The following is a 12,604-nucleotide window of genomic DNA, read 5'->3' on the forward strand; positions in this document are numbered from 1 at the left end:
TGAATTTAAAAAAAAAAAACATAAAGGGCTTTACATATAAAATTTTAAAATCATTGGAATATTTATATATAAATTTTTTTAGCCATTGGGGGCATGTGCCCCCACTCCTAATGCACTACATAAACTAAAAGCTATCTTTTGTGATTGCGCCAAACTTGACTTTAAATGTAAAGAATTATCGGATAATTATCAGTTTACGTTTCATGGGTTAGCTTGGGTCATTGTTTATTTTTGTAATTTTTTCGAATAGTTATCTATCTTCGTTTTTATTCTGTCAATGAGATTTTTAAATGTTAACAAAATAGTTTCTTTGAGTTAATAACATAAAAGAGCAAAGTTGATCCATGTTGTACCTCATTGGCTCATTTGATTCCGGTGGTGTTTTTGAGGGTTTAGGAATAGGGTAAAACTGTTAATAAGGCTTAGGGGAGTCGTTGGTGTAGAGAGTACACTCCCTTGCCGCACCTCTCTCTCATTTATTTTTCTTTAGAAATCCAATTTTTTTATATTAAAACAAAACCCTTTATTGTCTATTTCAAATAAATATGGGTATTTAATTTTCTTTTTCTCAATTTAACTCCTTTCTCTCCCCTTTGTATCTTGCTTTTTCTTTTTCATTTAACATATAGATATCTAGATAAAATAAATTTGACTGGTTACTAATCATTTAATATGTTAATATAAGTAATGTTTTTTTTTTTATTTTGAAGTAATGGTATGCAATGTTTTTTTTTTTTTTTTTATTTTTTTTATTATTATTTTTTTTTTATTTTTTTTTATTAAAATCAACCTTTTCATTTAAACTAAATTGTTAAAAAAAAAAAAAGATGACACCACTCCTTAGGTGTGACAAGGAAACATATTTTTATGGTAAAAAGTGATATGACGTTTATATGACAGCGAAGATAATATGTGTAACGCTCGCAAATCTGGGCTAGTCAAATTAGAGGCAATAGGGGTCGAAAACGACTTTTCGACAAAAGATTATTTAGAATAAATAATCTTAATCAAGTTGTAGAGTATGTTACAAGGTTTTCGTACGTATAAAGAACGCCGAAAACCGAGTTATAACGAAGAAGTTATGACCCGTTGAAGTTTCGCGACGGAACCGGCACGATACCGAGAAGCGTAAATAGTGAATTTACAATAGAGCTAGATTTAGCCTTAGCGATCTAAACGAAAGTCGTAGAATATGTTAAACTAAGAACATCGATAAAAAGAACGCCCAAATCTGACTTCGTATGAGGAAGTTATGATTTTTCTAAGATTTAGCATAACAGTGCACAGCCCGAAATCTGAATTTTAGATCGGTCGATTTTTAGCCGACGGGATCTAAATGAAAGTTGTAGTACTCGTAAATACCAACGCGTGGATATAAAGAACGTCGATAATAGAGCTCGTATGCAAAAGTTATGGACGAAGCTTAGTCCCTACTTTTCGAGCGCGGCGAATTCGATACAGTTTTGTAAATACGAGATAGAATGAGAATTAGCCAACGAGGTCTAAATGAGAGTTGAAGATCTCATTAATAGGAACTCAACGGTAAAAAGACAGACAAAAATGGAGCTCGTATGCAAAAGTTATGGACGAAGCTTAGTCCCTACTTTTCGAGCGCGGCGAATTCGATACAGTTTTGTAAATACGAGATAGAATGAGAATTAGCCAACGAGGTCTAAATGAAAGTTGAAGATCTCATTAATAGGAACTCAACGGTAAAAAGACAGACAAAAATGGAGCTCGTATGCAAAAGTTACGGACGATGCTTAGAGACTACTTTACTATAAAACTCCTATAAATACAAGGGTGAACTCCTCATATTTTCTTCACACCATAAGCCTTTCTTTCTCTCTCTAACTTCTCTCTAACCTCCCTAAACCCCTCCCAAGTCTAGGGAACCTCCCTATCACGAGAAGAAAGCCCCGGAGCGCCCGACGGCTCCGAGAAGAAAAGCTTTCGGCTCGGAAACGCTGCTCCAGCGAAGCCCGGTTTTTAATAAAAACCCGTTGTAAGTGAGCTACGCCTATAGTATATTTAATATAGATTTTATTTAATTATAGTAACATTGTTAGGACCTTAAAATAATTACTTAGGCTATTATTATGAGTTATATTGAGTGTTATTTAACGCTTATATAATAGTAATAATAGCTAGACTATTAAATTAGTCTCGTCAAGCGTTAGACTAAACTCTAGTGGTAATGATACTAGGTTTCGTCAAGGGATAATTGTTTTAAGAGTAACGAAGTGCTGTCCGAGTGCCGACTCACCACCTTTCAAGTGAGTGCATAGTTACTTTCATCTTACACATAGATATGAAGTATTTTATTATAAATTTACGTGCTATGTGTGCATATTGTCTGAATACTTGCTGTCTATGCTGGTGAAAGATTTTTATACATGTTTTAAATGATGTAAACTGTATAAAGTATTTTATATCTACAAGATATGTTGGGTAAAACATGGGTAGATGAATGATGATGGATAAAAGCTGAAATAGAGGAACATTAGTAGTACGGACCTAGTGCCCTATAGGTATACATTGGCAGCAATGGACCTAGTACCCTATAGATGAGCACTGGCAGCTGCGCCACAACCCGTAGATGATTTAGATCTATGGTAAACGTCCTAGCAGCTGCGCTCTAAGGATAGTATCGGCAGTTACGCCTAATAGGGAGCCTTATGACCATGACAGTAGTGTTTAAAGGTCAATACCGGCAGAAGCGCCTCATAGAAAATGTCCTAATTCTGGCAGCTGAGCCTAAGTGACAATATTAGCAGCTGCGCTTGACCAATGTGTCATTGGCAACAATGGACTTCATGTTGTTTCCTTAGGATGATCCTTAGGAATGAATGAATGAGAAATAGCTGATTCTTAGGGTAGATCCTTAAGAATAAAGAAGATAATGGGGATGGGTAATTGGGTTGATTGTTTGATTGTTTAAACATAATAATTATATTATTGTGGGTTGAAAACCCTATGTACTCACCAGGTTTCCCAACCTGACCCACTCAGTTTATTTATATCACAGGTATTGATATGAAGTGACATTACACTGAGAGATTTAAAGAGATGTAGATCACTAGTGTAAATAATTGTAAGTTCTGTTTATGCTTATGTTTCTGTATTAACGATGACATCCCAAACGTTTTAAAATGAAATAAATACGTTTCTTCGAAAATGTTTTAATAACGTATTTACCATGTTTTTCTGGGAACAAATTCCGCAACATTTTTATAAAATGAAGTACTCTGATTTTTATAAAGCATAAACAACATCGATCTTTTCTGGCCGTGAAAATGGGGATGTCACAATATGGTTTCTATGACACCACTTCCTTGAGCCTAATACTCCTAAATCTTATTTAAGTATCAAAGTATATTGTAGGTTTTTTTAATCCTTATGTGCAACAAACTCTTTGGATCGTTTATTATCATTCATTCCAAAGAAAAATTTTCTCCTATCCAGAGCAACGATTTCTTCTTGTACCCCTTTTATTGAAGGTTTTTCGAGTTTCAATAAAAGTATAGTTTCATAGTAAATTTTCCCAATTTTTATTTCCACTTTACATCTTTGTGTCAGATAGTGTTTGATATATGCGATTTAAAAGAAACACACACACACAAACAAAAGACCCATTGGGAAATTTCCTGCAATTGTAGTTTCCCTCCTCTGGACAAGCTCTTTGCTAACCGATTAGTTCTCTATCTCATTTAAAATATTAATGGGTCGTTGTCTACATGATTTACCTCTCATATTGCTATTGGGATTTAACCTTTTTGGGGTTTTAGATAAAAGAAAAGTTGATATCCTTTTATTGAATCTAGTAGCAATTGATTCAGGTTTTTAACGGCAAGCAATGCAATCGTCTTGTGAAATTGTAAAAAAAAAAAGCTAAATTTTGTATAAATGAAAAACATCAAATATAATGTTCTTTATATATATCACATTTATGTAAAAGCTCACACGTATGAACCAAATAAAAAAGTTTTCTACTCAAGAGAACAAACATAACCCATTTTCCATTTTCCATTTCCCTCGATAATGTCACTTGCCATTTGGTAAAATCCGTATTAGGGCTTCCTATTGTTCTCGAAATGCAAGAGAGCAAAATATTTAAATATATGAAATAAAGATGATCCTTTCTATACGCCAATTGCATAATTTTTAGTTTAAAATCCACATTTTCATTGATCGATTTCAATGTAATCCACAAATTGAAGGCGGATCATCCTGTGGTCTTGAAACTTTAGTTCCACTTACGAACTAAAAGATTATCCTCTTTCTCTATACCAATTGCATAAACTACATTTCCATTGATCGATTTGGATGTAATGCACAAATTTGAGGTGGAATATGCTCTGAATTTTAGTTCCAGTTACGAGCCCTAACCTTCAAGCGATCGCCCAGGCAATCAACGGCAACCGGAGACTGCAAAGGTACATACTCGAAGCGTAGTTTATCTCCTCCATCATCTCTATAAGAACTGGCGCCATTAACCACCGCAACAGAAGCAAAATCATCAAAGCGTTGACTTCTTTCTCCACCGAGCTCCCTCCTATTCTGATCGAAAACCACAATTGCGTCCTACTTCCATCGTTATGAACAAAGAACGTTGCTGCCTGAACGAGAAGCACGATCCGACGATTTCGACCTACTCGGAAACTCAGATCTAGCCTTCGAAGACTGAATCTCCGTTGGGGGAGATTTGTACGGTATTCGCGGTGGACGCGGTTGGGATTCTCGGATGTATTGGAGGTTGGAGGGAGGAATCTCCGGCAGACGAAGACGAGAGAACCGAAAGCTAGAGTTCCGGCGGCGACTAGGAGCAAAGAGGAGGAAGATGATACCGAGGGAGTAGGCATTGGAATAGGGAGGACATGCTAATTTGTGTCAGAATTTTTATATTGTACGACCGCCGTTGGCCGGTGTTTGGACACTCGAGTATTGATTTGCGACCCAAACAAAATATATAATAGTTTTTAATATATATATATATTTTTAATAATTTTCGAATTTATTAAATATATATACTAAAGTTTTTTTTTTTTTTTTTTTTAAAATAAAATTAATGATTAAACCGAATTATTGGGTCTTCTAGGTACGTGTATGTGTTTATTGCTGTCAAAAAATGAAGCATATCTGTTATATATTTGTGTGTATTACGATCAGGAAGGAAAAAAAAAGAAACACACACCTCTATTGTGTGCGTGTGTTTTAAGGAAGAGACAGAGTTTGATTAGCTAGGAACAAGGGAGGAAGAAGGCAGCACCCTTTGGTGGTGACAGAAGGCGGCTTGAAATCTTGATCTTCCAAACTTTAGCACCTCCGATTTCTTATGATTTTTACAAGATTAAAGGTATTTTCTAAACCAAGTATTTTGATATATGAGAGAGATGAAATTTCTTTGAGATATATATTAGGATTTAGGATTACTAATGGATTGGAGCTTACAAGTAATACAAACCAAAACATGAACTAGTTTCATTTTTTAAGAGGTTGAAGATGATGAGTGGAGCATAGAATTTTCAGAAAATGAATAACAACCCATGTTTGAGGCTATAAAACTCTAGCATAAATAAAGCAAATGAGTGTATAAGAATTATGCAAATCCAATTTAATATGAATGAGATATGTTTGTTCAAAGTTAGTAAAAACATTTTGCACAAGTTGTAATCCAGAAGTTTTCGAAGTCTTGAAAAATTAAAGTTTCCAAGTACCCATTTTTAGGGCTGAATAACTTGAGCTATACATATCCAAATCAGTTGATTCTGGAGCCTAACATGTAGTCGGGACAGAGAGGAAGATGAAAAAAAGAGAATAAACTAAGTGGAGATCATACGTGAGAGTTACTTGGGTTTAAAGTTGACTAAAAACCTACACCAAAATGATGTCAAAGTTGACTTTTTTTAAAAGTTGGGATTTGACTTTTTGTAAACTTTGGGATTTTAAGATAAATTGAATAAAATCCACATATAATGAGTTATAACCTAACAATGTTAAAGGTTACTCAAAAGGGATTTGACTTTTTGTAAACTTTGGGATTTTAAGATAAATTGAATAAAATCCACTTATAATGAGTTATAACCTAACAATGTTAAAGGTTACTCAAAAGGCTAAAGTTTTATAAAATTGTAGTTAAACGGCTAAACTAAAATGCTATGGTTTTAGCATATACGAGCAGATATACAAGTGTGGAATAAAAATTGTAACAACAGTTATGTAAAGTTGGGTGGAGTTGGCAGCAACATATGTTGAAAAAAATAGAATGTAAAATAATTTTTATCTTTAGAGAATTTGTTGGCTCAATTCGCCAAATTCTGCAAAAATGACCAAAATGAGAGATGTTTTAACATCTAAGTATTTGTATTGCCTTATAAACATGTTAAGACCTGAAAGTTACAGAAACGACAACATAAAATTCAAAAAAAAAAAAAAGGCAAAATATGATGCCTAAATGAGAAAAATGTCAAATAGTGCCAAAATGGAATTTAGTTTAAAAAGTCTTATAAACTTTGTTACATGTTTAAAATATGGCTGGTACGTGTTTGGGACTTTATAACATAGAGTTAACACGTTTTTGGAAGAAAATATGAACTTGGAAAAAAAGAAAATGAGACAAAAGGGCAAAATGTCCAAGATGGGTATTTTGCACTTATGAAACATGTTTCGCTACCGGAATGAATCCGGAATAACATTATAATGACTAGAACATAATAGTCATAGTATAGTTGTGGAACTAATGGAAAAAGATGTGAAAATAAACAAATGCAGCCAAATAGTAAAAAGTATAAATATAGGAAAAAAATGTCAAAAATGGGTTTAAAGTTTAATGATGTGTGTCTGGCCATCGAAACAAGTTTGGAATAATGTTAGAATGACTACAATAAAATAGTCGTTACATGATTATGAAAATTAGATGTCGATCACTATTTCAATAAAAATAAAGTAACTTATTATCTATGAAAAATGAGACGTAAATGATATGTGAATCTTGAAAACCTTTACGATGTAAATAGTTTAGTAATAAGTTAGACACTAAACTATATGAGAGGCACTTAGCTAAAGTATAATACCATATTTGAAAGTAAGATGTGAAAAACTTATACTATGTGATAAGTAAAGGGTTGAAAAATGGATACTTTAGGTAACGAAAAACCTAAAGAATGTTGTAGAATGCTTATAGAAAATTTCAACGATGGTATTTAATAGGTATGAATCAAGAACTGGATTTGTAAAACTATTGGATTAGAGACTAGATACTACCTAGTCTCCCAGGTGAGTACTTGGTGAACTTTTCCCTGACTGGGATATATGACAACTGTATTTAAATAATAATAAAATTCCAAGGTTGTTTTAGTATTTGTTATATAAATGAGATATGGTAAGTCAAATATAACTTTCATATAAAAGTTAATATATAAGTGTATCATGACAATTGTGTGCTTGAGGAGTCAAAAGAAAAGTGATGCCCATGCATACATTGAATGTGTCTACATGAGATTTAAGAACATGTCCGGACAGAAATCCTAGAAAGGGGATTAAGATTCTAATGGGGTGGTACTTCCCTTCGCGAACTAGATTTTTTTGCTATTATATGTTGATTTGTTCTTTCTATTTTGGGTAAATACCACGCTAGAGTGGTATGTCACACTAGGGTGACAAAAATGATAAATGGAGCAAGCCGTCAGTATACGTTTTCGGTTGTGCATTTCATGTATAATATTGCATGTATATAAATTATAAAAGACAATTTTTGCAAACGAGAATATGAATTTTATTGTGTCTAAAACCCAAGTATCTCACTAGACATTTTTGTCTTACGTATTTTTTTATACCATATATCTCAGGTGTAGGAGCTTCAAGTGAAAAATAAATAAAATTTAAAGAATAAACGTCTGAGGCCCCATGTAAGTTACTCTACTCAACTATGGTTTTGTATTCAGTTTGTAAAACGCTAAATTATTGTAAACGTTATAAACACTTATGGACTTTTGAAAAAGATAAGTTTTGTATACATGGCTACACGTTGTGTTTTGTAATACAAATAAGTTTGTAAAAGTTCTATAAAGTTGGGGTGTTACACGTAGAGAGCTCGGTATGGGCATAATAACGTCGTTGGGAGGCTGACATGACCCCCCTCAACGACATGAAGCCAATTAAAACACCTCCCTCTTCGACACAATGTTGCTTCTCGTTGCTTGCTTGACCCATCTCAACGCAAAAAAATGGTCCTTTAACTATTTGACATCTGTCTACTTAAATAATAATAGTAATAATAATAAAATAAATTACCTATTAAAGTGGTATAAAAGGTATTTCCATCAAAAAATGGTGTGGTTTGGAGATGAAGTTGAAATATCTTGTATGTCTAAGAGTCATTATATAATGATATTGTAAATAACATATTGATCATATATGATCACACCTTATAGCAAGTTATCACTAACTGATTATTTATTAGTATAGTTTGATTATTAACAAATATATCAACACTTGTATTTAACTGAAAAACATTATTTTATGAAAATAATATTTTCTAACATATTGAGAATTATTGTTTCTAAAAAATAATAATAAAGAGAACAAAACTAACTTAATATCATATTGTATGATTATTTATATCATGTACAAATAAGTGGGCACTTTGAGACTTTGAGTAACCACTTAGTCAATATATGAAACTAGCTAGTTGCATAAAGTAAAAATCATATAGATTTTAACCCTTTTGACATATATTATTGAATTTTTACGAGGGATGGTCTCTTAGATTCATTTTTTATTTATTTAATGCATTCATCATGCTTGTAAGAAGGTGTCTTACTTTTGCTTTATGTTCTAACATTTTCCTTACATGTGATGATATATAAAATGAAGACTAAAAGCAAGTGAATGAGTTAGTTCTTGGCACTTCTATTCTTTTTCTTTTGGTGACTATAACCGTGGGCAAGAGCTCTTTTATGGGCTGCCAAAAATTTGAAGTCGTGAAGCCCCTCTCCCTTCTTCCTTTCTTGCAAACGATGCTAGAGTTGAAGACATATAACTTGTTTTCTATTAAGACTTATTTGGATATTTCATAATATCTTAAAAGTGACTTATTAACAAGTGTATACTAGCATATTTTAGTGGTTCTAATCTTGCTCGGTGGATACATTATAAATAGCTTATTTTAGAGCTTAATGCCATACTTCATCAACTTTCAGTCTCACATGAGAATCAAAGTCAAAGTCTTCAAAGGCTGTAACACTTAACTTTATATGGTTGTTTTAATCTTTCTAAGTTCTAGGAAAATGATCATTGGTGAGTTAAAATTGTTTTAGTTTATTCAAACAAAAAATTTCTTCTGTTGCTAAACTCGTAGTTTTGAGTATTTATTTAGAACTGTTTTTGAATAAAAACCCAACAATTGGTATCAGAGTTATTTTTACGAACTTGGTTAGATTATTTGTTAAGTTGATAAAATCTTTGTTCTTTTGAAAACATTGATTGTTTTCTCTTTGTAAGAAAAATTCATACATATATCTTTAACAACTTTATAATTGTTATTTTTTGGTGATAAAAGTTTACATGCATTTTTATTACAATAATTGTTTTAGAAAAACAAATAGTTGTTATATATATATATATATATATATATATATATATATATATATATATATATATATATATATATATATATATATATATATATGATGTACATAAACTAGTCATCGACCCTTGTGGTGTTGTTGGTGTTGATTTGTTTAAACGGTTCTAATTTTAATTTATTCATATGGTATTTAATAATTAAATATATTAGTTTTCATTTTATTTATTTTTGTAAGTTATAGGTTATAGATTAGTTTTAGAAATAATTTATTTTGTACAACAATGTAACAAGAAATGAAGATGGAACCAATTTTGAAGATGGAAAAGGGTTGTTTTTGCTATTTTTTTTAATAGCAGGTGCAAATGCAACATTTTTCTGAAAGTGTTACTAAAAGTGTTGTTTTTGGAAAAGTATTGCATCAAATTCCATAAGGTGCAGGTCTTGAGACAACCTTTTGTGGAAGTGTTGCATGTTGTTGAAATAACACCTTTCAAGAAGTTTTCAAATTTTTTTTGCAAGGATTGGATTTTTTCTTAAGTGGGAGTGTAACACATTTTTTCCAAAATGGTTCAGTTTTGGGCATTATGGAGTCAAAAGCATGGTTTTTTGGAAAACCGAGTATCTCGACATGACAAGCCAAGTGAAGATCGTGCATCTGAAGAGTGATCGGGACATGACACGTATGTGGTCACAGCGTGAGGGTGGCTGTAACCCAAGCCCATGATCTTTTAGGTTTCCTCCATATTTAAACTCCATTAACTCGAATCTAGGGTTCATTATCAGCCTCCATCTCCCTCAAACCTCAGAAAAACCCTAACCCTAATCCCTCTTGGTGTTTTGGCTCAATTTTGGTGGTTTTTGTGCTATTTGAAGGAAGTAGAAGGAGAATTGGTGCAAGGATCAATCAAACAACATCTTCTCATCTTTGATATCAACTTCTTGACCATTTGTAAGGATTTAAGCTTCCACCTTTATTGTTTATTCTCTTATATCTAAGTTGTTTAAGTTCCTTTTGGGTCACGGTTTTGATTTGAGTGTAAGGATGGATTAAAGTTGGCAACTTTATGGTCCTCTTATAACACCCCATTTTTGCCTTATAGTATGATCGACTAATCACGTAAATAAACATTCTTGCTAGAGGAATATTTAGGATAAATAGTCTTGACGAAAGTCATAGTAATCGCAAAACTAAGAGCGTGCGTATATAGACCGTCAAAATCTGACTTCATAAGAGGAAGTTATGATTTTTAGAAGTTACAGCGTAGCAGTGTATGACACAAAAATGCAATAGAGATTGGTCGATTGTTAGGAAAAACAATCTAAACGAGAGTTGAAAATCTCGTCCATATGATTTTGTCGATATAAAGACAGTCGAGAACGAAATTCATATGAGAGAGTTATGATTTTTATACGGGCTTTAACAGTCAAAGACTGTTAAAAATATAGCTTTAAAAATAAATTCAAAATTAGTCGACGGAGTCTAAATGAAACTTGTAGATCTAATTGATAGCTATGCATGGATATAAAGAACGTAAAAAACAGAGCTCATATGAAGAAGATATGATTTTTGGAAGAATCTGAAAATTCGCACGCAGGCGCGCGCACTGCACGGCACGTAAAGACAGTCTGATGCGGCCCACCAGTTTTGGGACATGTTTGGTGAGACTAGCTTGGAAAGGGTAAAATGGTATGTTACCCTAGAGACAAAGTATGTTATGGACCAGCAGCTCAGGTGTGAGTGTTATCTGTTATCGATTGAGGTAAGTCTTCTCATTATATTGTAGGACACTAGGTGTCGTATATGCTTGATGTCTTTGTGACTCTTGTGTTCCTGAATGTTATATGTATGTGGGGTGAAATAGACTCATTCGTTTGAAAAATATTGATTCAGTCGGAAGGGACTCTAGGGTGAAATAGACTCGTTCGTTTGAAAAACACTGATTGAGTCGGAAGGGACTCAATGGTGAAATAGACCCATTATAGCCTTGTGCTGATATGTATGTATGGTATGTGATATTTTGAGAAACTCACTAAGCTTTGTGCTTACGGTATATGTTTAAAATGTTTTCCAGGTACCTCTGGTTCAAAGGGGAAGGGTCCGACATGATCGTACAACATTAACCAGTGTTCTACATTCTATGATTTGATTGTACTATGATAACTATTTTCTACATTGTCACACTTGAATGTTTTTGAAATGAATAATTGATGGTATTGGTTGACTTAAAATAAATTTTTTTTGTAACATCCAAAAATTCAAGGCCAAATATTTCATTTTTAATTAGGTTATTATAACACCAACAGTATAACAAAAACATTTATAATAACATATCATGTCCAATCGGTACGTCAATAATCAAACATGTTATCATAAAGTAATATCAAAGTGAAATCCCAAGGATCTCTTGTGTGGAAAACATAGTGTGATGCGCTGCGATCGAGCCGACTCCTTTCCTTTGAAAACGAAGTACCTGAAACCAAAACTGAAAACCGTAAGCACGAAGCTTAGTGAGTTCCCCCATCATACCACATACCATACAATCACATATTGCCAGGCATATCTGGGTGCCCGACCTACCCCTTCGGTATCTTTCAACCGGTAATCGGGAACTTGCCTCCCATTCGGTATCTTTCAACCGGTAACCGGGGACTATTTCACCCCCTTCCACTACCACATAAAAGCATAGCATAAACATATAAATCACATATTGCCTAGCCTATCTGGGTGCTGGTCTACCCCCTTCGGTTATGTCGACCGGTAACTGGGGACTATTTCACCCCTACTACTACCACATAATATCATATCATAAACATATAAATCACATATTGCCTAGCCTATCTGGGTGCTGGCCTACCCCTTCGGTCATGTCGACCGGTAACTGTGGACTATTTCACCCCTACTACTACCACATAATATCATATCATATATATCATAATCTGTCTAGCATATTTGGGTACTAATCTACCCCGTCGGTCCTATCGACCAGTAATCGGGGACTATTTCACCCCCTATTACTA

At 33.3% G+C, this 12,604-nt stretch overlaps 1 long non-coding RNA gene across 4 annotated transcripts; it reads left to right on the forward strand.

The window, feature by feature from the left end:
* Positions 1-1,651: 1,651 nt before the first annotated feature.
* Positions 1,652-11,819, forward strand: LOC111918475 (uncharacterized). 4 transcript variants are annotated; one of them, XR_008232506.1, is made up of 6 exons: positions 1,652-2,005; positions 2,208-2,276; positions 3,029-3,094; positions 5,170-5,356; positions 7,848-7,907; positions 10,160-11,652. It is a non-coding gene; the product is annotated as an uncharacterized LOC111918475 (long non-coding RNA). The 4 variants fall into 4 exon arrangements; XR_008232505.1 differs by lacking the exon at positions 10,160-11,652 and adding an exon at positions 8,875-9,461; XR_008232504.1 differs by lacking the exon at positions 10,160-11,652 and adding an exon at positions 11,659-11,819 and having other exon boundaries at positions 1,655-2,005.
* Positions 11,820-12,604: the final 785 nt, after the last annotated feature.

Source organism: Lactuca sativa, chromosome 5 (genome assembly GCF_002870075.4).
Source record: "Lactuca sativa cultivar Salinas chromosome 5, Lsat_Salinas_v11, whole genome shotgun sequence".
Taxonomy (NCBI): domain Eukaryota; kingdom Viridiplantae; phylum Streptophyta; class Magnoliopsida; order Asterales; family Asteraceae; genus Lactuca; species Lactuca sativa.